The sequence below is a fragment of the Xyrauchen texanus genome, chromosome 3, assembly GCF_025860055.1.
Source record: "Xyrauchen texanus isolate HMW12.3.18 chromosome 3, RBS_HiC_50CHRs, whole genome shotgun sequence".
NCBI classification, from domain to species: domain Eukaryota; kingdom Metazoa; phylum Chordata; class Actinopteri; order Cypriniformes; family Catostomidae; genus Xyrauchen; species Xyrauchen texanus.
The window spans coordinates 26,779,783-26,804,916 of record NC_068278.1 but is presented as its reverse complement, the minus strand read 5'-3'; the positions used below and the strand labels follow the sequence as shown (position 1 = coordinate 26,804,916).

General features: G+C 39.0%; 1 protein-coding gene and 1 long non-coding RNA gene across 11 annotated transcripts in view; one reads left to right on the top strand and one right to left on the bottom strand.

Annotated features, from left to right (window-relative positions):
* Window positions 1-4,452, bottom strand: part of LOC127622859 (nuclear receptor corepressor 1-like) — a 135,123-nt gene extending 130,671 nt beyond the window's left edge. For 5 of the 10 annotated variants that reach the window (XM_052097008.1, XM_052097034.1, XM_052096999.1 and 2 more), the window contains exon 1: window positions 2,933-3,131. The gene's annotated coding sequence lies outside the window, so the exon portion shown is untranslated. Of the gene's footprint in view, window positions 1-2,932; window positions 3,132-3,159; window positions 3,259-4,306 lie in introns of those variants that run through there. The other 5 variants (XM_052096974.1, XM_052097025.1, XM_052097016.1 and 2 more) reach the window with 3 other exon arrangements.
* Window positions 1-25,134, top strand: part of LOC127622905 (uncharacterized) — a 38,625-nt gene that overhangs the window by 1,606 nt on the left and 11,885 nt on the right. The gene's annotated exons all lie outside the window — the stretch shown is intronic.

Here is a 25,134-nt window from a genome sequence, read left to right as displayed (position 1 = left end):
CGCGTACACGTCATGCTTCCAGGGCTGAGAAAGCACTCATTAATTAGAGAAGCAGTTTGTATTTATGCTGCGTGCTGAAAAAAAAAAATAAATAAATAACAAGATCGCCCCTAAATCGGTGCACCCCTAGCCAAAAATATTAATACAGATATATATCTAAATAAGCATCTCTAGCAGATTATACTACATTTTACGTTGCATAGACACTGCGCAATATACAAGGTGTAATTCCTAAGGTTGATGATTACAATATAATTTCTTAACAGATGATGTTGTAAGATACAAAGGCCAGTCTTTAGTTTTTAAATGTATCTAGCCTATATAGTGTACAAGTTCAATTTGTTTATTATTAATTCCATGCAGCAAAACGGTTGGGAATAATAAACCAAGTAGGAGGGACCACATTTCACACTCACACTTAAAAGGATATTTCACCCTAAAATGAAGATTCTCTCCCTCATGCCATCCCAGATATGTATGACTTATTTTCATCTGCTGAACACAAAGTTTTTAGAAGAATATCTCAGCTCTGTAGGTCCATAAAATGCAAGTGGATGGGTACATCATTTTTAAAAGGTCCAAAAAGCACATAAGTACACAAGGCAGCATAAATGTAATCAATAAGTTTAGTGTTGTTAAATCCATATCTTCTGAAGCATTATAGGTGGGGGTGAGAAACAGATGAATATTTAAGTCCTTTTTTACAATCAATCACCACTTTTGACAGTCTTCTTTGTTTTTGCCGATTCAACTTTTTTTGTACATATCACCACCTACTGTTCAATGAGGAGAATTTATAGTAAAAAAAGGACTTAAATATGTATCTGTTTCTCACAAAAACCTATAATACCACTTCTGAAGACATGGATTCAATAACTGATGTAATATTGATTACTTTTATGCTCATTATGTGCTTTATGGAGCTTCAAAATTTTAGTCAGCATTCACTTGCACTGGACCTACAACCGAGCTAAGAATTTTCTTAAGAAATCTTCATTTTGTGTTCAGCAGAAGAAAGTCATACACATCTGGGATGTAATGAGGGTGAGTAAATGATTAGTATTTACATTTTGGGTCACAATGTGTGTGTGTCACTTTTTAAAAAAAGGTACTCAGATGTCCTTAGATGACAAAAATGTACACATCTAAAAAAAACTGCCATGATAATATTAATATGATTATTATTTTTTTTTTAAACCAATATCAGTCCTGATCATTACTACCAAATACTCATAAGTTTACAGGATTTTAACCCTTTAAATTCCAGTTTGTTAATTTAATGCCACTGTTGATTTTTATGAAAAAAATTAAAATAAATAAACTCCAAAGGAAAATGACGAACACCGGTATTATTACCGGTCATTGACAGCATTCTCATAGACGACACTATTCTTGCAACAAACAAATTCAGAAGACAGAAACAAAGAAAGAGTGAGAACATTTTAGATGCGCATGTTCCATGAGGCTGCACACCTAAGATCAAACATATGCTCATAGACTGCTCTTCTGTCAAAATCTTTAGTCAGGGGCAGCCCTAATAACAACATTATATATTCATATTGTTTTCCACTTTCACTGACATAGATTTTTTTAACAAACATCACTCCTGATCATAACTACCAAATATTTATTAATTTTCAGGATTTTAACCCTTTAAATGCCAGTTTGTTTTCATAATTCCACTGTTGTTGTTTTTTTAAACACACACACACACACACACACACACACACACATTTCTCAATACACACACAAAACACACTCTTAACATCCATACCAATTATTTGCTCTATAATACAGCAAACAGTGGTGGCTCAGCAGTTGAGGCTCTGGGTTACTGACCAGAAGGTCGAGGTTCAAGCCCCAGCACCACCAAGATGCCACTGTTGGGCCCTTGACCAAGGCCCTTAACCCTATCTGCTCCAGGGGCGCAGTATCATGCTGACCCTGCACTCTGACCCCAGCTTAGCTGGGATATGTGAAAACTAATACATTTTACTATATATATGCAAAAAACTGTGTGTATAATGTGTGACCAAAATAAAGGATTCTATTAAACAGAAAATAGCAAAAAAAGCATTTATTTGCTCCATAGGCCAAACATGAGGAAAATGGTGCCATCTAGTTGAAAATATTAAATTTTTTAATTTGGAAGCCAGGGCTCTGCAATGAAAGCATAATTTAATAGAATTATTGATTTTATGCTTTAATGGCACTGGGATCAAACATTGCCGTTGTAATGGGATTCAATTGGGACTTTTTTGTCCTGAAGGTCCTGAGTCTAACTATTTAGTGTACACAGTGTATTATAGATGCATTATAGGAACTGAGGTTGAAATATCAAAATCCCCCCAAAAATACACACCTTTGGCTAAATTTATGCCGTTGGCATCAGCACAGCCAAAAAAATGTTAGAAAAAAAACAAAACAAAAGGTCGCACAAGGGTTAAATTAATATCGCTTCCAAGCATGAATATATATGACTACATAAAATGATTTTCAATATATGAACACGCAAAAAAGTGAACCCACAAGTATGAAAAGCCGCAGACCGTATGTGTATATGACACAACAGACTTCAGTAATGATTTCCAACAGTAAACAACATGCTGTTGTATAAACTCAAACTAATGGCGTTAGCCAGCAAGCTACTGTTATCTCAAACGAAGAGAAACTATTTGCCCGAAACCACTGACAAATCCAACACAATTCTGCTCCTCTGAAATGCAAATAAACCACAGAAGACATAATATTATAAAATATACTGTGCAGAGAATCAGCAGAGAGAGTTTAAGGGAAATAGCCATTAGCTGTGTGTTTCACATTTGCATTGAAACTCGCGTCGCCATCTTGAACACAAACGCTAAGCACTGACTAGCCTGCGTGTAATACACTACAAACAGACTAAAACACTAATTTTAAACAGCACACTCACCGCATTTCCACAGAGGCACTCCCAGAAGTGTTGAGGGTGAGTTTGTGCACTAAAAATGTAAGAACATATATTTTGTCGCTAGTGTGACTGCGCGAGCGTTGCTGTCACTCTTCCAACACAGGCTAGTTATTACTAAGCTGTGAATATACATTCAAGTCTTGTTCTGAATAACTCTGCACTAGAAATTACTACACGCCACAAATGCACCGGGTTCTATGGGTATATACCTGTTGGACTTGCAGTTTGGACAGCTCTGGTGCATCTGAGAAGACGAGTGAAAGAGTTTTTCTCAAGCAAACAGGATGAAACGGTGTGACGTTCAAACTCTCCCCACAGGCGGCCTTCACCCCACCCAAACCTCTATCTCCTCATATTGTTAAACAAGAAATATACAGGAACAAGGATATTTTAATAGAAACCTTCTTATTCAAACAAATGTATTCCAGTGAATTACTCCAACTAAGCTGTCGGTTTGTTAAAATTATTAAGCATAACCATCATTCAAGGGGGTCTTTTTGTACTTTAAATCATATGGCACTCAGATGATGTGAATGGAAATCATGTTAAAGTCTCGTTCAATAACCCAGTCTTTTTGTGTAAACAACAGACCTTTTTCACACTTCGGGTTTTGGAGCGCGGAAGTAAACAATTGCAGGGTAAACTACATCATAGTCTGTGGAAAAAGGTCTATCGCTCTTCAGGTCTGTAGTAGGAACCATTCTTCAGTAGACTTTGATTCCACACGGACTGTGATTGTATCACGGTCGAGATGTTTGTTTTCGTTGCCGTCATATTAGTCTGTGTGGCTTACATTACTATTAAAATTTGTGGATTACAGATATAGACAGTTATGGCCACAGTTGGTACGTAAATATTCTCTCCCGTATACAGTGGTGGAGACAGACATTTTTGTCCAACAAACGAAAGATCCGATGTGCTCTCGCGGATTTCGGAAGAACACTATCAATAAATGTTTTTGCAATTACAACTATCAAGGACCCAAATGCAAAATGGAACTGTCTGACAGCTTCAGTTCTGGGAATCCCATTTTATATGACAAGAAAGGACAACACAAAATTCCTTGAAAGCCTTCCTGTGCAGTCCTCCGAAGGTCTTATATAAAAATTCAAATGAGCATTCAGCAATACTAACTGATAGATATGGGTATAATATTTGGTAGGATTAACACCAGTATACTTTCCCCAACATACTATGCAGCAATATAAAATCATTTTGAAACCATCATGATCAGACAACACTGTATGCTCACACACACACACACAAGAGAATTGTAAGAAGGATTAACAAGTTGTCCATCATCCAATTGTGCAATTACATAGATAAATTAACATGTTAAAATAAAAAAGTCCTCACTTGATGAGTAAGATTCGCAGACTCTACGTGCTTGTCCCAGTGACCCTGATCTTCAGCGTAGCTCCATTAAGATAATAAACATGCTGTCCATCCATCAGCTCACAACAGTGACAATAAACCCCACTCTACTTTTGGTGGGGGTGTTTCATTTGTGCTCTGAAAATAAACATTTAGTTCCCATATGGCCAAACCTCCTGAGGCCCCAGCTGCAGTGAGCATGCCCATTAAGGGTGTACCATACTGGTTCTGGCCCCTCCCCTTCTCCCCTGGCTGCCATGTGAGCAAACAGTGGCCAGGTTACAAATGAAACCCCTCCATTCTTGTCACAACAGATGCACAGTCAGCTTTGGCTGATGTATGGGAGTTAGCTCTGCCACTCGACAACATAAACGACGAGACCAGGCGGCTAAAATAGAGCAATCCTCCAACCCCTAGAAACCCCATTTTTACATGCCTTGAAAAATAGCCCTGGTGCAGGGTTATCTGAGACCCATTTTAATCTCACAATTACAGCAGTAATACCAGTTTGATTTTCTTTTTGCATGTTGTGAGCTCCTCAAAACTATGTATTGTAATCATGGTCACAGATGACATATCTTGTCTTTCATATACTGTCACAGTGTTTTTCTGAATCATCAGTTGTTTTTCCCATTCACTACAATGACTCTCAACCAGGCTCAGCAGTTGAGGCTTTGGGTTACTGACCAGAAGGTCTGGGTTCAAGCCCCAGCACCACCGAAGAAAAGCTTTCTTTCTATACACATATTCCATCATTGAATGGCTATGCCACAGTCTTAAACTACTTAACTGGCTGTAGTCTTAAAGAGACACTTCAGCTAAAATGCCAGTAACAGGTGCTATCATCCTACATACACATCAGTATTGACCCTAATGCCAGTTTCTTCAGCCATATTACTTCATGCAGAACATAAACTATAGGATGAAGTCAAGCTCATGCAAGTCAGAAATGAACCAGGGCTCAGGGCAAAAATACCCAAAATATTTAAAATGTGGGGGCAAAGAATGAGCCTTTATCAAGCATTATTTTCTATTTCATGATATTCCATGCTGTTCCATTCTGTTATATATTTTATGGGTTTTGCAACCTTATTAGCTGGGTTTACATACTATAGCTATACTGCATTTTTAAGTTGCGCATAAGAAATCCTGAATGGAAACGTTTGATATGAATAAACTCAAAATTCGCTTAAAATGTAATGTGCTTGGAGGAGGTGGATAGTATTGAGTAGGGGTCGGGAAAATTTTTTCACTTAATTTAAAACTTTTTGGTTGATGCATTCTTTCGAGAGAGCCATAGCACAAACGAATAATTTACTATTTTCAAAAAAGAAAGTTTTTCAATAAAATAAAATGTTTATTATGCTCATAGACTACTCGAAAACAAATGTGCAACAATTAATAGGTAACATGTTGTTATATGGAATTGAGTACTTGGGTCTCCATAAAATTACTTTATGTTAATGAAAACAATTGAAAATCCCTTTTGGGCTGGACAATATGTAAAAAAATATTTGAAAGATAATTGCCTTAATAAATATCGCTATATCCGATTGTATAGTCAACCCCCTGCCGAGGGTCAGTTAATATTTTTGCTTTAAAAATTAAATACATTTATTGAAACACAAAAAACTTCTAAATTCAAATTCCACTTTAAACGAATTGAAAAAGCAATTAAAATAACTAAGTGATCAAAAAGATCTTATAACCACTACCCCGAATCCAGACATTTACCATCTCCAACGGCCCCCAACAGGTGAAAAATTACAAATAGCTTACAAATTAAGAACTAAACACAATTATGAATGTAAAGATAATAATAATCATAATAAATAAGCCTAATAAACTCCCATGTGTTACCAAAAAATGCTGCCAAATGTGTGTTCTTATCGAATGTTTTTGTATTGCATTTTGGTTATACAGTTAATGCTGCCTACAGAAAAGAAAATAGAGCTACATTTTAGGTTCAATATGTTTTACATTATTTTATGATTTAATCTCTACAGTTTTTGTTTCTTTAATACAAATAATATATTATATAACAGAGTTGCTTTCACAAGGCTTAAAAGCAAACTGTTCTGTGGAAATAAAGCAAAACTCACATGATCAGAGATAATTTGCAGCATTCCTCGAGACTGCAGACACAAGTGATGACGGCTTTTCTTTTGTCTGTTTTTGTAAAATAAAGTTTCTTCAAGCTTGTGTCTTTGTGACTAACAGCATTTCTTGTCACGTGTCACTTGCCTGCTGCAGGTAAATGAGCAAAATTACTTGTGCTTAAAATACCTGCATTTGGACGAGGAGCTCGCAAACTAGATTCAGCCTCGTTGCATTTGCGATTGGCAGGTGCTATTTCACACCCTGGGTGCACATAAAAAATAACGAATGTTAAATCGCTCATAGAAAATGCTCTTAACTGTTAAGATCAAAAGTTATTGGCAAACAAGGCCCAGAACTCTATGCATGTGCGTGTCTTGGAGAAGCACTTTCATTGCAATCGTGAACAGCAGAGCTCACTGCACACATATATCAAGTCAGATATGCATCAGCAGCTTTTCTTTCATCTGTTCTTCAAAATATAATCACATGTTTCGTCAAACGCGCGTCTTTGTGTCTAATTTTTTGTCATATATCACTCTGAGAAGTCTTACAGGGTATTATTCTTAGATATCTATGCATAGATACCTTATTAGAAGCGTCAGCCATATTAGATAGGGGAAACAAGGGACCCAAACACAGAAATTACATTTCAAAAGGATTTATTAACAAAGTTCTCAAGGCAAAGGAAAGGCCCACTGGTTTCGGCTTCAGAAGGCAAAGTCAAGCGAGCCACTGGACTAATGGAAGTGTGTGTTCATATGATGGGTGTGTGCATTGTGGAAGTCAGGAGCAATCCGAAGAGAGTCAGCTGAAGCTGGTGTGGTGCGAAGCAAAGCCCATAAGACAACTTCCCCAAGACGCAGGCAGAGACTGAGGAATCCTCCTCCACAGGAACTGGGCACTGAACTGGTGAGGGCGACAGCAAACGGATAGGTAAACACACCTCTATAGACAGGCAACCAACAGATACATGAGCACGCTCCAAATACACTAGAGAGCACAGTTAACATTGATAGCTAACAATAAACTGGAAAAGAAAGATCACGGTTGCCGTGCAGACCGATCAGCATTCCCATGGAAACGCTGATCACGTGTGCCGACTCCACCTGTGAGGTGCGAGGGATAGAGAAAAACAAACAACATTAAGAACCAGCACAAATGCTGGAACCGTGACATATTTGGCTCATCATGTGATCTCAGCATGGAAGTGCTCATGAATGTGCAACCAGCACCACATGTAGAATAAAGCAGATGATATGACTAGGGTCTTCATCTCAAGTGGGTGTACATTATTTTAAATATATTTTTCTTACATGCTCTCTGAAGTTTTGTAAGTAGTTATTTGGAAGATTTTAGATGCTAGATTAATTATTAATAGAAAAACTAAGATTAAGTGCACTTGAGCACAATGATGGCTCATGGCTTGCAACTTGTGAGGATCAAACCTGCAACCTTTCGGTCAACATTCCTGAGCTTTAACCACTACACCACTGCCACAAGTTTAGATGTCTCTGTTTTCTATAAATAGCATTAGCCTGGTTTGATTGTTTTTATCTCAGATGTTGTAATATCACCTGAAATTCTGCCAATAAATTTTCTGTCGTTGCATTGATACAAACCAGGTGTTTGAGAGAGAAAGTGATCCTTTAAGACAAGATTTAAAAATGTTGTATCTTCAGTCTTCAGAGCTTAGCTCTTCTGCGAACACATTATTCAGAACAAGAAGCATCAAACAGAAGTATTCGCTGTGCATTTTTATGAATTTTGCTAAGCATTATCAGGATGATGTCGATTGAGAAATGTACAAACCAAAACCTATTCATCCCTAAAGACATAGATGGGAAATTATATTTTAGCATTTCAGATATCACATTGTCACTATGCTTGGATTTGGGATGTAGGAGGCAGCAGCTGTGCCCTTGCTGCTTTTTAAAGTTACAAGGCTCTGGGTAATATGTCAGTCTTCACCACAATAACAGTCCTTCACAGCCAAACTGCCATGTTGGAAATGACTATTTCTTTTGCTTGCTTGTTGTTAAAAGAATATCCACTGTGTTTGGAAATCCAAAAAACGAATCTTTTAAAAATCATTTGACACCAATTCAAAAAGTTTGAATGAACAAACTCTCAAAAGAATTTGCATAGTCATGGAAATGTGTTTTCCACACTGTATTCCAAGTATGATGACCCACCCTGCCTGCAGTTCTTCTATGCTTGATTCTGTTCCTTTGGTAATGTTTGCTCTAAGCTTCCTTCTTGGCAATGTTTTTATCATGCTTAAATTCTGTAGAGCCCCAGAGGTCCATTGCCTGGCTCAAACACTTCTCCTGTTTTTTGGCTTCTTGGAAAGATGGAAAAAAACTAAAGCATTTTTGGACTGGCTAGCTGCCTGTCTGTCTGTCTGTCTGTCTGTCTGTGTGTGTGTGTGTGTGTGTGTGTGTGTGTGTGTGTGTGTGTGTGTGTGTGTGTGTGTGTGTGTGTGTGTGTGTGTGTGTGTGTGTGTGTGTGAGAGAGAGAGAGAGACTGATTGTTTTAGAGATTACACTTCTACTTGGACTGACATCTAAGTGCTCCCAAATTTATCAAGGATATTTCCTGGTTTGTTACATGATCAGACACAAAGATACGTTTAATTTCCATTTTGTCTGCTTTGGACAAAGAAACATTCAAACATCAACCTTTCCTCCAGCTTGAGTTTTTCAGTTCACAAATACCTCTAACAAATTATATTGCAAACAAATACTGTTTGTTTTGTACAACTTCTTCCATTCCAATTGGTTGCGTGTATGTGCAGGGTCAATGACCAGCCGTTTTGTTTCAGACTGTTCTAGTGGCGGTACTCAGAATTGGGGTGTGTTCTTAGAAGCCTGGGAGTGCTCATATGTGTGCGTGTCTGTTGACTAGGTCATAAGTATCATGTAAACTCAGACACCCACCTGGAACTTTCATAACTTTAATTTCTATTTCTTTTCTTTACTTACTCACCTTTCCCTCTGTATTTTAGTCTGACACAGTAATCTTTATGATCCTTTCCCCTAGTCACACATACACACAATTAATCTCTATTTGCCAATACACAGATCACAAATGACTATAAGCAAGCTTTGGCACAGTATAGAGCATGTTACTATCAGATACTCCAATCTATGTCATTCTGACCTGTTTTTCTATTTTATTTTATTAAATTTTTTTGTACAGTATGTGTTTGAATATAAAGATTTGTCCGGAGATTCACAACAAACTGAGTGCAAACCAAGTCATAGTTAACTGATAACTGTATTAAATGGTCAACTAAAGAGAGACTCACTTGACTCTATAAGATGAGCTTCTGGGTCTTACGTTTGCAAAGCATGACCTCAGCAGACACTGGTAATCTCTAGCTTTCATCTGCACATTTAAGCTTGTGTGTGTGTGTGTGTGTGTGTGTGTCTAAATCCAGGCTGGGTCATCTGGGCTCAGTGCTGGTTCAGGAAAGGTCCCTGTGTAGTTGAGTATTCAGGGATTGGTGTGCATGCAGTGATCCTTTTCTTTCCCTGCTGTCTTTCCCTGCACTGACAGCTGTCATAAAGACAGTTCTAAATACACATTCTCTCAACTGAGTAGTTAGAGGATAAATACTGCAAGTGCACAGAGGCTTGTGGACCTAAGTTGCCCTAAAACCACATGGCCACAGCTGAAATCGCAAGTTCCAATACAACTGGCTGGCTGCAATGCAGGTTTTTATTTTATGTTCATGGCAATTTTATGTTCAAATTTGTGTCAAGTTTTGTTTGAGATACTTGAAGCCGTTTTCACGCATCACTTTGTGCTCCATCGCGGGATACATAAAACTCAAGCTTGTGAAGAAATTTTGCATTCCGCTGTGCACAAAAGTTAAAGTTTGGTGAACTCTGACCTGCAAATTTGCACGACGAGAAGTTGTGTGACCAAAAGATCAAAATGTCACACACTGACATCTTTGCCTATTACAAAGAATGCATATTTGAAAGCAGCTTCTATTGTTGCAGCTTCTATTCTATTGTGAGTGAGTGGATGTTATTTATTGCTTATTAAAACCAGAAACCCTTACGCATGACATCATATCCTGTCCATTGAAGTGTCCGAAATAATTTTGCATGCTCAAAGTCTAGCGTGACCACCCCTTACTAGGGTGTACCTTTCTGCATACCATTACATCTCGCACACTCTCGAGCACCTTTCAAAGTGTCCCGTGAGCCTGTATGGATGTTTTGAATGCATGCACACTATGACTGCTTTGTGATACACTTAAGTACAGTATACTCCAGGTGCATATGCAGACAACGTGTACAGAAGTGTCTAGTGTCTATGTGTCTAGAAAAACTGGGCTGCACGGGGACAGCATGCTGATGATGAAATTTTCTTGGCCTGCACTGTGCTCGAGACGTGGCGACATGCAAAACAACTAAGTTTACTTTGGCCTTCGGGTTTAAGTAAACAAGATATCCTTGTATACTAACAATAGCACACTTGTATATTCCCCTTCGTTCTCTAGCTCTTTCTCGGATTGACCTGCCCTTTTCCTTTTCTAATAGAATGGTTCTTGGCCAGAATTTGCCATATGGCTATGCTAGATTATGTAGGCGTCTGCTACAAATTAACTCATTTCTCATTTGCATTACCTAGCCTGGTGTACAGGTGGTGTAAAGTGTAAAAAATTTGAATGTTTGATTCGTTGAATTGTTGAATAATGCAATGCACAGTGTTTTAAGGTATTGAAAATAATGTGAATAACAGCTTCTGTAAGTGTGTGTGTGATATAAATTTCAATTTACATACAGATTGTAGATTTATTTTGTATCATATCATGTGTCGTCTCCAAGTGTGTGTCCTCATGGGTTTGAGAATAGTTAGTGTGACCCTCTCCTCAGAGCTGTTCTTCTTTTCGCTGCACATCTGCATTGACCTCCTACACTCTGACTGAGGTAATGCATCATGGGAGTGCTGTTGTGATAAGAGGACATCTATACACACTCCACTGAACAAGTACTGAGTTGACCCTTGCACTATTTTTCTGTATTATTCATTGAGGCAGACAGATGTACTCAGTCTGTCTGAACACAAGCCACACTGCCCACCTGCCTGGAAGCGTAACATCAGGTTGATTGCCTGTCCTCCTTTTACTTCCTCTGATATTTCTTAATCTCTGTCATGAGTTGAGAGCATTGAGTGGGTGTTAGGTCAGTTTTTATAAGGCTATCCTGCATGTTTTTCTCTTAATGTGTAGATATGAGAGCCGTTTATCAAAGAAAGTGTTCTTATATCAGCTTCACCTTTCCAGAAATTATAAAAAAAAACCTATGATAAGTATTTAACTTTACAAATACAGCAATTTAGGTAATGTCTGTAAGTTTATGAATCCAAATTATGATTACAAAGCCAAATATACTTTGAAACAATATTTAAATACTGTAGGTAGTTGAAATTAAATACTTTAATAAAGTTGACATGTTCTGCAGTGTTTCATGCTAAATTCCAGCTTCATCTATTTTTAATAGCATTTTGCTTATAAATGGAGAGACTACATAGAATATTTGTATTTTTAAAAATGTATTTGTCAACATAATCTCATGACAACTCGTAATCCATACAAGAAGATGAAATCCTAAAATATTGTACAACTTTGTTCCTACGAAAGGATACAACATTTATTCGCATAAAGACCAACCAATCAACAAATAGAATTTGAAATCGATGCAATACAGGCATCACATTTATTTTAAGAAAGGAATCGTCAGTGAGCTATTTTGGTTACTCATTCCATATTTATGCAAATGACTGATGTACTGTATGTCAATATTGCAAAGAAAGAATCATCATTGTCTAGTAAATGTTTGTTGGCGACATGTAACTAAAAAATATGTTAAGCAAACGGAGAGAGGGGGCCTCTACATATATATTCACGCAATATAATATTTTGTATTTTTCGTGGGGGGTTGCTTTATGATTTTAATCACATTTTAGCTTTTTAAAATTTTTATAATTTCACATTCAATCAATTTATATGATGTCATGAAATGAATAATGATCAAGCTGTTGTCAATGTTTGAAATTTCGTACATATTTGTAACTAAACAATTCACAAGGTAGGAACCTAATAATGAAAATTAGGGGTCAGGATTGTGAAATTTGACTGACAATTAATTGTCAAACAAATAATTGCGATGATGACGATTAATTGCCTGTTTTAGGTGTTTCACGAATATGACAATTAATTACAAACTCACTAACAACTAAGTCATTTATACAAATTTAGCTTAGGTCATATAATAAAATAAGGGTATATGATTTACTTTTAAGGCTTTTAAAAACATATGAATGACAATCAAATAGAAAAGTATAAAATTTTAAATAATATTTTTATGATAATTAAACAAAATATGTCTAAATAAGTCAAATATATTTTTTTGATCCATTGGACTTTTTCAATGTTTTGTTTTCTTTTGCTTCTTTTGTAACCCAGCTAACCTGTATAGCTATTATATTATATTATATTACGCAATAGTAAAATATTTCTGTTTTAAATTCTCCACTTTCACACATTATATGAAGGCTCTCTGATTAACTCACAAGCCCTTTTTTCTCGTGAAGGAAGACTTTCTGTTTCTTGCATTTTATCATCTTCATCGAAATAGAGCAGGGCATCTCCTCTGTCTTACTGTGTGTTAACACTGCGTGAATAAACCCACAATGACCACGGACATTTCCCATTACATGACAGTTAAGTGAAACTTGCGTTCACAAAATTAATACGTTTATACCTTGTTTATATTATAGGAGTTTGGCGCAAGCCTCTCTAGACAGCGTGCACATCAGAGTGCTTGAGAAGTGGTTCATCTTCACACGCTCTCAAGAGAGCTGATCTCGTCCGTGGTGCGGTTCCCTGAGATGCTCGGAGTTCAACCGAATGAGACACAAGTGCTTTGTCCTGCACGCTCACGAGACAGCATGCAGGGAAAGGTGAGGCTAAATCCAGCCACTTAATCAACTGCTTTTTATTCAGTAAAAGGGCCTTGGTGCTTCGACACTACACAACTCTATCACTGGCAAGTGAAATGTTAATATTTACTTGCAGTGGCTAATAACAGATGTTTTTTGGTCGCATAGTACGAAATCTACTTGCATATGCAAGTGATTTACTTGCAATGTAGAGGGCTGAACCTCCAAGATGTTTCCCTTGTCTCGTTCCATACCCCAGTGTTTTCCTTCTTCCATGGTACACAAAAGTAATTTTTCTATCAAAATCATTAGGTTTAGGGGGTAATTTTAGGAAAAATCTAGTTTTCTCCATAGGAGGAAAATGTGTAAGTTTTTGTACGAGCCAACTTGTATCTGCCTTAAGGTTCGACGTGTTGTGCATTCTGAGATGCTATTCTGCTCACTACAATTGTACAGAGTGGTTACCCGAATTACCGTAGCATTTCTATTAGCTCAAACCGGTCTGGCCATTCTCTGTTGAACTCTCTCATCAACAAGGCATTTCAGTCCACATAACTAAGCTCACTGGATGTTTTTTTGTTTTTGGCACCATTCTGAGGAAACTCTGGAATCTATTGTGTGTGAAAATAACAGGAGATCAGCAGTTACAGAAGCTCGTGACCCCTATCTGCCTGATTTTATGCATTGCACTGCTGCCATATGATTGGCTGATTAGAAAAGCAGTGTGGAGTGGTGGTGGCGTAGTGGGCTAAAGCACAGAAATGGTAAGCAGAATGTTGCTGTTCGATTCCCATAGCCACCACCATTGTGTCCTTGAACAAGGCATTTAACTCCAGGTTGCTCCGGGGGGGATTGTCCCTGTAATAAGTGCACTGTAAGTGGCTTTGGATAAAACGTCTGCCAAATGCATAAATAAATAAATAATAATCACATGAATAATTAGGTGTACAAGTGTTCCTAATAAAGTTCTTATTAAGTGTATAATTAGCCTAAAATCTTAAATTTGTTCAAAAAAGTCCATTGAATGTTTAGGCATAAATTATACAGTGGCAGCGAGAAGAGAAAATAACCGTATTGAGATGCATTCTTATGGTCTGCCTCCTTCCTCTGTCCTATAATTTCATTATAAATTGATTTTTCCCCTTTAATATGAACCCTGTGCAAGTTATAAGCTGCAGGAAAAGGGCAGAGGATCAGGCCGGGTGGGTGTTGGGGCTGATGGCAGGTCAGGACCCACAGAGAGATGAGCTCCGTTAATGCAATTTCTAGACAGCACTGCAACCTGGGCTCCGCCGGTTCACGGCCAGAGAAATATTGTAAACTGGTCATGCTTTTCCACTGACCTGAGAGCGGGTTACTGTTCACATGGTAGGTTCACGTGACTACCTCAAACATAAACAAACATAAACAAACATGGTGCATCACAGTGTGCTTGTATACAGCTTTTACTCTCATATTTTTTTTTTTCTCCCAATTTTGAATGCCCAATTCCCAGTACTTAGTAGGTCCTCGTGGTGGCGTAGTTACTCCCCTCAATCCGGGTGGTGGAGGACTAGTCTATCTGCACATCTTAACATATGGTTCGTTGTGCAGGACACCGCCGAGACTCACAGCATGGGAGGCTCATGCTATTCTTCGCAATCCATGCACAACTTACCATGCGCACCATTGAGAACGAGAATCACTCATCGCGACCACGAGGAGGTTACCCCACGTGACTCCACCCTCCCTAGCAACAGGGTCAATTTGGTTGCTTAGGAGTCCTGGCTGGAGTCACTCAGCACACCCTGGTTTCAAACTCGCGACTCCAGGGGTGGTAGTCAGCGTCTTTACTCGCTGAGCTACCCAGGCCCCCACAGCGTTACTCTTGTTTTTGAGGGAATATATAAACATATGGATTAATGCAATCCATCGTTATTACATTGCTCAACAAGATTGTCAGAGATGACATCTATGCTAAATATGACAGGTAATATAATTACATTTTATTGAATGAACTATGGATTAATTTGTTAAGTTCTGTAAACTGTTACAGTGGAATCATTATTAACATTGGTGTAGCGGATGGTTGTATTTTAATTTTAATATTATTGTATGTAGCATATAATATTATTGATTGAGATTCCCACAATTTTACTTAACAGATAGCCGCGATCTTCCAAACTTAGTGATTAGCTGGTCAAAAATCCCCTTACAGAACAAAACAATGCACAATATAAGATGACAACAGTGTAAGAAAAGCTAACAAAGTTGGCAACTATAACATCTTACTGAAATGAGCTGCAGAGGACACCGGCGATTCACTGTTTATCATGAGTCTTATTGGCTGATTTCAATGTTCCGGTTAGATAGTATTCTTATCTTATGAGAAGGCCAAGATGAGATCTTTTTTTTTGTTTTGTTATAGAAGTACCCTTGCTGCAGACAGTAGCTGCTGTTGTTACTTGTTTGGGAAAACTTTACCATGGTGTCAAAACATTATCCCACCCTCCCCACCCTGATGTAATCGGTTCCTGCATAGAGACCAGCAAGCTTTTGGGGCCGGTGCGCAACCAGGTTTTTGGCCCTGGAACGACCTATTCTGTGGCCAAAATGTGCGGAACAGTTCGAGAATACGCACCATCCCAGGAACCCGCACCCAAACCATGTCGGTGGAAAAGGTCTATGTGTTATATCTTTTAGGCTACAGGGCTCTTCTGTGCCAAATATTCGAGAGTGTAATTTTATTTTAGTTGGTGTTCTAAATTTGGCTGAAATAGGCCCTTTGGCTGCACGTGTACATCTAATTGAATGAAGAATGTAACTTGAGTGCATTCCAGCTTTTTGCACTGCAGAGCTACTGACTGATAAATATGCTTCTTATACTCCATAAATCTACACAAATATGATTGTGAACCCAAACATATTTCTGTCAATCTTTTTTGTTAATCTATGCTGGAAGGATGAACTGTCTTTCAAAAGTTGGGTTTCCCAGCATGCACTGAGGCTTTGTATTGGAAAGGCGGCTAGGGCCCCATGAGACCAGACAAAACAAACGCTGCCAGAACCTCTCTACCGGCCCTCCTTGTTCACACACACACACACACACACACACACACACACACACACACACACACACACACACACACACACACACACACACACCTACTGAGTAGGCCAAAGTTCATCTGCTGCATTCAGATGCCTGCAAGCAATTACACATCCACATGCAGTGAGTGAGCAGGCGAGGAAGGGAGGGCGGTGGGAAGAGAGAGGTTACTGTGGGGCATTTTACACTGTTGCTATAGTGAGGCTAACACTCTGTCTTGATCCATCTTGAGAAAGGTCAGCTAGATCATGTTTATTTATTCTAATTTGTTATTTCTTTTTTATTATTCTCTCTTTCCTCTTTCCCTGTGTTCTCTGGTTCCTGGTTCTGTAAATTAAAGGTGAAGTGTTTAATTTCTGTGCCACTAGTGGCAACAAATGGAATTGCAATTTGTTTGTTTGTTTGAGTGGCCAAACATGACAAAATCGGCTAAACTAATGATGTAAGTTTGGGGGTGGTGTTGCCTATTTTATTTGAACAATGACAGACTAAAAGTAGTTTAAAAACAGTGATTATTTTTAACTAGTGCCACTAGTGTTGCCCCTAAATCACCTCTCATTAAAAGGAAACATGATATATTATTTTTAAAGAATCTTTTTTGTTTGTTCTAAAATATTAAACTTGACTTACAAGGCAGCCAAATAGTATTGTAAAAGTTGTAATTATGCGTAGGGTTTAGAATTTTGTTCTGTGTAAATTAAATGCTGCATCAACGCAATCAATTTAGTATGTAAATATTACAATGACATCATTGAATATGGAATATTTAAAATCTGAATATTGTGATTTGAGATTTTGTGGATGGTTAGATTTCTATAAATTTCTAACAAAAGTATAGTTTACAAAAACCCAACATAAATAAGACAAATAAATCCCATACAAACATGCAGTGACATCGCTTCACGTCTCTGTAGTATGAAGATGCTAGTGGGTGTTCCTACTGCTGTCGCTCTAACATATCTTTTGAAAATATATCACAGATTAGGCATTTTGCTAATAAAACTAAGAATGTATTCTAATTTGACAAACATCAGTTTTCTTGTCCCAAAAAAATCATGTTTTGCAGGGGAGAGTGTTTTAATATGAACTGCAGCAGTGTTAAAGGCATCATAACATTAATAAGATGAACGATCTATGTATGAATGTGCAAATCAAACTCACTCACACTGCCAACAATTTATTTTCCACACATAATTTTTTTGTTACATCCGTGTATGTGGTTACAGAGTTAAATTGCAAACAGAAACTTCTGATGTGAGTTTCACTAATGCACTCATATTGGTTGTTGCTCCCAAAAGTCACTCCTCATTTGCATTAGGGATGGGCATGAGTACTCAGGTACTTGGAAGTGACAGCAATGATCGATCATGAAAACGATGATTGAAAATGAATTTGAAATTCAGTGACATCTACCTGACAAATATACACTATGTACCAAAGAGGGGTCTTATTGTTAATTTTGAGATTGATTACGTTGTCATTTTCAGCAGTACCTTGATTGTCAAATTAGACGTCTCATAGCAACCAAACTGATAAATGATGCTGCAATGCAATTTTTTTTTCTATAGGTTTACAATAATCAAAAGAAGGTTTAATCCACCATGTTTTGAACACTTGTCTCTGCACACATTTGCTAAACAGGTTTTATTGTCATATAATGTAGAAACTTTGACTCATTAATGTATATTGTTTAATAAAAGGTTTATCATTGCCTGTAAATCTCACTCTGTGCCGACATGTTTGTGTGAAAGTTAAATCAGAGCTGAAGATTATTTTTGAGGAATTAAAAAATGAGGAATAAAAAAATCGGCATAGATTTTTGCAGATAACCGATAATTCCAAAAAGCAACTATTGCCACAGATGAATCTGTAAAATCAACATATTTGTCTACTTTTTTACATATTTATCAATACAATTCTGCCTTGCAAACACTCTAATAATTCTTCTTTTTGCCTAAGCTGTGCTGCAGAATAAATTATAAGATCATCATAATACTTGTAATGAATAAAACCAAGGTAGATTTTTTTCAATAAACTGCATTCTGCATAAGATTAAATCATAGAATGTTTTGTTGGATTTCATGATGACTCTACTCTGAAGCAAAACGATCAGACCACCACACTTCTGAAGCTCTCACACTAGACTCATGTGTGTACCACTCGCTGTCTTTGTAAATCAGATCTGTCTGATATCTCTTCCCTCTTGTCCTGACTGCTACATCACCCATTGCATCCCCCTTTTCTAACCAGTATATCACCTCACCCAACCTCTGATATGGGAACCATAGTCGGCCCTCGTGACCCTAACCAGCATTTGATTTATCACAAAAGAACAGAAACAACAGTCAAGGCCATTGTAAAAAGAGGAGAAGGGTGGTGGCCTCAATTCAGCTCTTTCTCTTTATCTGTCTCTCCATCATTCTGACTTTCACTCCCCCATTCTCATTTTACCCCATGATCTTGAGCTGGGATTTTGCTGCTGGCTGTTTTAACACATTCAGTGCCAAATGTTGTGCACTGCCAGCTTAGCCCTCTTTAGCCAAAATCCACTTGGCCCTGCCATATCCAATATCTGACCATTGGGCCTGTGTAGTTACAGAGTCCTCCAACAGTTTTGTTTGGCAGGGGACAAAATCAGAATTCAAATGTAAAAATTAAAGAAATTAAGAAATGTAAGAAATGTATTTGTAAACTTTTCAGTGAACTGAACTGAAGCAGAATAGTATAACTGGTTCAAGAAGAAAATCTCCCAAACTCTTTTCTTGCTGTTTTTGGGTCATTCCAAAACCTAGTGAGTTGCCTTGTAAAGCCAAAAGTATACTTCAGTTTTGACATGAACACTTAGCGTTTGCGTACAGTCGAACAGTAGGACTGTGCGTGCCTACACAGGTGGATGGTTGGTGCGTGTGCGCTACAACTGTTATGAGATTGTAATGGGGTGCAAGGATGGGCAAGGAGGAGGCGGGAACCGGCAGAACAGTCAACATAACTTTAATGACACAAGTCAACTTAAACAAACATAAACATGCAGACACACAGACAGTGGCCACATGCTTCTCTCTCTGTCGAACTGGCACCTCCGGCTCATCTTTAACCCCCTCTCGGCTGATAAGGACAATTCAGTCCTCGCGGCTCAGCAACGCCCTCCTCCTTGTCACACTCCTTCACCGCTAAATTCAGGCCGGGGAAACCTCCAGCTTGACGTACTCCCATCCCTTCCTAGGAGGTGTTGCCCTTCCTGCTGTCCTTCTTCCAACAGGTCTTCCCTACCTCTCTGGCGCCCTGGTAGAGACGAGGGGAGGGAGAGGGGAAAGGGGAAGAGAGAGAGCGAGAGAGAAAAACTTGCTTGCCTATCCCCAGACATGCTGTCGCCTGGTTCTCAGCCACTCCTCCACCCCCTGGCAGACGACAGCTGCTCTTTCCCTGGCGGACGGCAGTGAGTCCTCTGCCCCTGGTGGGCGGCAGCGGCGAGGACTCCACGACAGTGCATCCCTCCTCCTTCCCGGTTTTCAGCACCAATGTAACGGGGTTCAAGGATGGGCAAGGAGGAGGCCGAAACCAGCAGAACAGTCAACATAACATTGATGACATAAGTCAACTTAAAAATAACATAAACATACAGACACACACAAAGCGGCCACATGCGTCTCTCTGGAACTGGCGCCTCCGGCTCTTCGTTATCCCCTTCCCGGCTGATTAGGACAATTCAGTGCTGGGCGTGTGTGCTCATGGCCCGGCCATGCCCTCCTCCTCGTCACAGAAATACTGGACTTTTTCTCTTGAAGAATTAAGACCCATTAAGATATCTTTTTATTCCTTCAGACCCGAGTTATACAAATGCAGACCCTGACCTTACACAAATTCTTGACCTGCACATCCAGCTTTGCACATGTTTCCACTTTTGTCTCCTGTTGTTTATCACTTATTACATGTTCTTCTAGTGCTTCTTCATGACAGCAACAGTTCAAATTTGAGTGTTGCCACCTTGTGGATCCATTAATTATATGCAAATAATTCCAGGCACATGTGCATACTGCGCATGCAGAATATATGCAGTTAGAAAAATCAAGCCGCACGTGTTCAATGCCTGAGCACTCTGCAGATTACGTAATTTGCATCACATGTCCTGGGCGCTTTTGCATATAATCGAAGTATACTTTGCACTTTAGGGACCAGCCTTACTCTATTAGAACCACAGCAGACTGAATCTGTGTGCAGAACTCTCCAGAAAGCTCTGCATTTTTCCACAGATTTTCCCCCAAATCAAATCAGAGCATAATACAAAAAAGGATGAGGATTCAAACTGGGCAACTCTGCTCACCATACAAATATCATGGTCCTGTCAGTCTGTCAGTGTACGCTTTTGTCTGACAGGACCTTGGCATTATCATCCCAAGTCTGTCTTGTGTTTCATTGTCTGTCTTTGTGTGAGAGTGCGATTTTAGTTGTATTCCCCGCTGTGCACTCTTCGGTCTGTCTTGTTTTATGTCGGGAGCCAGATGTCTGGATCATGACTTCCTGTCTGGTTCGGTTTCGGTCTGTGTCAGGATCTGGACACTCGTGCTCCATGTCTGTCTGTTATTGGCATGGGTGCACCGTGCTTATGCAATCTTGGCAGCATGCACTCGCGTCAATAGTTTTATCACAAACACAGGTGTGCCTCACCTCGCGCTTGCATTGGGTTGGGTGGCCGGGTCGCGAGCTGTCTTCATGTTGTGCTGAGGTTCTGTCACTTCTGTCTAAGGTGTCGGGTGTGTGTGTGGACAAACTCTCGCACAGGTGTCCTGTCTTGTTTTGTCACCTGTTAGGTGCATTGCATGGTGTTTGCCTCACGATGTACGCTAAGTTTTCGGTTAGTGTGAGAATGCGTGGCATTGCTTTGTTTGGCATTGCTACTCATTCTCTCATCTTGTTTGTCGGTTGGTATGAACGAATTTGCCTCATTGTCTAGGCGATGTGTGCTCATGCCATTCGGGTGTTTTGGTGTCTTGTGAGAGCATGTGGCTTTGTTTTGATTCTGTATCACTGCATGGCTCTCTGTCTTACGTCATACCCCTCTTTGTTTGCCCATTATTCCTTTATTAGTCACACCTGCCCTGACTTGTTAACCTATTGATTTCTCTCCCTATTTTAGTCTCCTCATGTTTCTATCCAGTGCCAGTTCATCTTGTTTCCAGTCATGCATTCCAGTCGGTCCTGTGTGTTTGTTTGTTTATTCCAGTCAGTCTGTTGGTCGGTCTAGTTTCCTGTCCTGTTCATCCCTACCCGGTCAGGTTGATCCTGTTCCCCGCTGCCTTCTGCCCCAGTCCTGGATTACCTTTTTCCCCTATGTGGTAGTTTATGGTTGTCTTTCTTCCTTGTGGTAGTTTTGGTTTGTTTTTGCCCTTTTTGTGTTAATAAATCCTTTGGTCCTGAGCCTCATTCTCTATTCCTGACACCAAATAATGCTCCTTATACCCGTGAGACTCAGTTGATTTCTATATAGTTTTCCATTAGTATGTTGTTAAGCTAGCAATGTGATACTGTAATAAGCATAAATATACAAATATTGGGCAAAATAGTCTTATAATTTACTATAATTATTGTCACAGTCTGTCTCCCTCATGTTTCCTAGGACTTTTATTTTTAAGTGTTTTCCCATCCCATAATGCATTGCCCTTGTCACTGCCATCTATTCCTCATCATTCATCATTGTCATTAAAAGCCTACAATTAGATCCAGCATCTCCTGTCTCATCTCAGCATCTACTTGAGATAGAAGAACTGACCAACACAGATCTAGCTGCTGTCAGAATTCTGTTTCTCAAGCAAGGGTAGCGTCCAGTTGAGGATCACCTCCTGGCTCCACCTGCCTTCGTCGAGCCTCTCCTGGTAATGCCCTCAGAGTCTTCCATGGCTCTGCCCTCCCGCTCCCCCAGAGAGTCCTCCTTCAGCGGCTCTGCCCGCTCCTCCAGAGAATCCTCCTCCTGTTGCTCTGCCCCCTCCTCCAGAGACTCCTACTCCAGTGGGTCTGCTCCTCAAGAGACTTCCTAACCCAGTCCCTGCCCTATGACCACCTCCCAGACCTCCTGACCCAGTCTCTACCCTGGGGCCTCCTCCCTGGCCTCCAGGTGATCTTCCGGGTTCCCTTCCTCACCTGTATCTTCCTGCCCTCCTCAGCCATCTTTGGAAAGGTGAGGTTATGTCACAGTCGGTCTCCCTCATGTTTCCTAGGACTCATTTCCCATAATGCACTGCCCTCATCACTGCCATCTGTTCCACATCCTTCTCACCTGTTTTCCATTCCCTCATTAGCCCTTGTGTGTATAAATACCCTCTAGTTTGCATTTCTTTGTCAGTTCTGGTTTTTGCTGTATGAGTTTACGTTTGTTTGTTTCTCTGTCATTATCATCATTAAAAGCCTGCTATTAGATCCAGCATCTCCCATCTCAGCATATACTTGTGATAATTATGCTGCCTACCATACATTAAAATGCTGTCTAGGTACCCTTACACATATCGAGAGTTCTGGCAAACTTGCTGCAAACTTTCCGCAAATTCAACACTCATTTTATTTTTTACATGTAAATGATCTTTGTGGCAAACTCTTCATTGTCGCTAAAGATTTTCTGCATAATGAGTGGGGAATTTGTCTGTCCCTCTAATGTTTAATGTTTGATAAAAGTGTAGAGGACTAAAAAGTAGCAAAAGAACAAAAAACTTAAGCTTAAATGATTGGTCACAGAGGAAGAAGCTTCCTTTAACCCCAATACATTACACAGCAGCAATGTGTGGTGAAAGAAAAAGGGAAAGTTGTGTGTGTGAGGAAGAGAGTAATGCATGGCCCTTGTTTTCCCTGAGCTGTAGTTACAGATGAATAGGAGGGGAAAGCCCAGATGATGTTTGATCCCAGACATCAGAGAGGACTGTGGGATGCATTCCAGCTGAGCTGAAGTGAGACTGTGGTAGTAAATCAGATGGAGAGACTCTCGCTCACCACCGTAGCCCTCGGGCCAAATTCTGCCCTTTCAGGACCTCACTGTTTTGTTGCAGCTCTGTGTATTTGTCCGTACTGCTCAGTCCAAATCAAATTTACACATAGAACATGGACAGTTCAGTATTTCTTTCATTTATATCTTTAGTATTGTATATTAGGTCATTATGTCAGGTAATGTAATCATCACTTTTAATACCAGTGTAGCCCGATTCCAATGCAAATTATACTTTTGAGTCAGTTCTTGTGAATCTACACCAGAAAATACACAGCAAGCGAATTACTCTTATCAGCTGCTTCTTTTCAATAAATAAAAAACATACACAACACATTCATTTGGTCATGTCTGACTTGAAATGAACCAAAAATGGTCACTTATATGTAGCCTACTTCAGGCTTTTGAGACTTAATTCAGTTACTGGATTGACATGGCAATGTGAAGTTAAGGACAACATTATGATTTTTGTTGTAATTAGTGGTATATCTGACATGACATTAGTTGGAGCTGAGGCCAATGAAAAACCATTTTTAAAACTATGAAAGAGTAGAGTGCACTAACCAGTTCCTAAGCAACAGGAACAGAACAAGAGAAGTGTATTCTTGTTTGCAAAACAGAATGTTCCCGAAGGATACCTAAAATGTTAAGATTGAAATCACACTTATGGCAACGCTGGAGAAAAATATCGGTTCTGTTACAAATCACGATTCTTGACCCAAACGATTTTCAAATCGTCTCCCAAATGAAAAATCTTGTTTTTTTATTTAATAAAAAAATACATGTTTATCTTAATGCTACAGTGATTAATAGGTAAATATAGGAAGCTATATTTTTGCAGAGTTCCACATTAACAAGTTTTCTCTCTGAGACGTTTTGTCTCTTTAATTCTTTACATTCAGTCCTTTAATGCACAGCTGCTACAGCCATCAAGCGCTGTTTGTCCACTGTCAGATGTCAAAATCCTGCTGTGATCAGTGTTCCTGTTATTATGCATAATCCAAAAGTTTATTCGTGAGGTGTTGTGGAGAGTATTTGTCAGATGTCATTCTGCAGATTCTGTCTGACTCTGCTTTAATAAGTAGTTTAGCAGTAAAAAGGCTTATCAAACTGTTGAATGCCATAAACTACATGTAGCCCTCACAAAATGTATAATCTAACAGCTGGGGTATTCATGCTCAGTGTCGGGTAGTTTTGCACATTTACCCAGCACTGTCAACAAGAAATGCCACTGGACACAAAGACATGTGCTTGAGGAAACACACTTGATTATATTTTGAAGAACCAATTAAATAAATACCGGCTATGCGTGTGCCTGATTTGCTTTTTTGTTCAGATGTTCATTTGTGCTTTGGGACCAATGCTTTTTTTTCCTCTGTCAGTCATCCGGGAGCTGTTTGTAAGAATAGTATTGTCTATGAGAACAGGATCTCAAACTCATGATGCCTATGCAAATAACATGCAACACATTGGGACTACAGGTGAATTGTCATGTGTGTCATAATTCAGTAAAGCCCCAGAAATATTTCTTGAACAAGTTTATTATTTAGCCTCCATTTGTATGTTACAAAATGATCATAATGATAATAGTAATAGCCTATGGTAATACATGTTATATTTTATATTCTAAATTACCAAAATTAATTTGATAACTTAAAATGATATATTTATTTGTTGAATACAAATGGACTAAATGCA